The sequence below is a fragment of the Plectropomus leopardus genome, unplaced genomic scaffold (genome assembly GCF_008729295.1).
Source record: "Plectropomus leopardus isolate mb unplaced genomic scaffold, YSFRI_Pleo_2.0 unplaced_scaffold17011, whole genome shotgun sequence".
Lineage (NCBI taxonomy): Eukaryota > Metazoa > Chordata > Actinopteri > Perciformes > Serranidae > Plectropomus > Plectropomus leopardus.
The window spans coordinates 1-1,346 of NW_024618290.1; the positions used below are offsets into that span (position 1 = coordinate 1).

General features: G+C 35.4%; 2 non-coding genes across 2 annotated transcripts; both read left to right on the plus strand.

Annotated features, from left to right (window-relative positions):
* Positions 1-307: 307 nt before the first annotated feature.
* On the plus strand, positions 308-379 carry trnap-cgg. Its single transcript has one exon. It is a non-coding gene; the product is annotated as a tRNA-Pro (tRNA).
* Positions 380-1,101: 722 nt separating this feature from the next.
* trnap-agg lies at positions 1,102-1,173 on the plus strand. The gene has a single exon. It is a non-coding gene; the product is annotated as a tRNA-Pro (tRNA).
* Positions 1,174-1,346: the final 173 nt, after the last annotated feature.

Consider the following 1,346-nt stretch of genomic DNA (forward strand, 5'->3'; position numbering starts at 1 on the left):
GTTAGCAGTCTGAAAGAAGGCAGGCAGGCAGCTGCACCATATATACTGTTAACTGCACAAACTCAGTGTCAGCAGAATTACCATCAGCTCAATAAGGGTTATATTTGCCTTTGTAAGAAGTCATCTGAACATTATATAAAAAAACAGCCAGCATGCAGCATGTGAACTGTCAAGTGCACAAATGCAATCTCAATAGTAGAATTATCGTTAGTTTATATTAGCCTATTTAAGAAATCATCTGAATCTTTTATAAAAGAAGTTCAAGAAAATTAAAATAATAAATATACCTTTTTTCAGTATAAAGTGTGGCTCGTTGGTCTAGGGGTATGATTCTCACTTCGGGTGTGAGAGGTCCTGGGTTCAAATCCCGGACGAGCCCTGCACTTAAAACCAATGGGGGTAACAGTCTAGAAGAAACACCATGTAATTCACTGTAGAAACAGCCAGCTGCAGCACATGTACCATCAACTGCACAAACACTATCTCAATTTCAGCAGAATTACCTTAAAATTAAAAAAACGGTTATATCAGTCTATGTAAGAAACATACAACTCAACATACAGTAAACCATATTTTAAACTTATCAGCTGCAGAAATGACAGTAATGGGTAATTTAAGTGAAGTAACAAAGAAAAATTTTAACCTACATTCTTAAATGTATGATTCTGTATGATTGTATGATTAGGGAGCCCTGGGTTTTAAACTAATGGGGTTAATGGTGCAAATGAAACAACATGCATTATATAAAACAAGGTCAAGAAAATGTAGCAATAAATTCAAGATAAAAAGGCTGGTCTTCATGTACAAAGGGAACTGTATTTTAAACTTATCCACTGCAGAAATGATAATAATTGACAAAGTAAGCGAAGTAAAGAGGAAAAGTTTAACTTACATTCTTAAATGAAAGTTGATTTTCTAATTGAAAGAAAAGACTAACTCATTTAATTTCATTAACAACTTCATTCAGATTTAGGGTTCAAAGTTCCCTTTGAAAACAACAGTAGGAGTTTAAATGTAAAAACAAATACATTGAGTTAAACCGCAGAGCCGAAAATAACAGGGGAGGAAAATTTTACATATAATTTTTTCAGCAAAAAACATGGCTCGTTGGTCTAGGGGTATGATTCTCGCTTAGGGTGCGAGAGGTCCCGGGTTCAAATCCCGGACGAGCCCTGCGTTTTAAACCAATGGGGTTAAAGGTCTCCAAAGAACCAACATGCAGTTCATGTAACAAACAGCCAGCAGCAGCATAGATACTGTCAACTGCACAAACACAATCTCAATTTCAGCAGAATTACCTTAAAATTAATAAAGGTTATATCAGTCTAGTGATTTCATTGATGAGG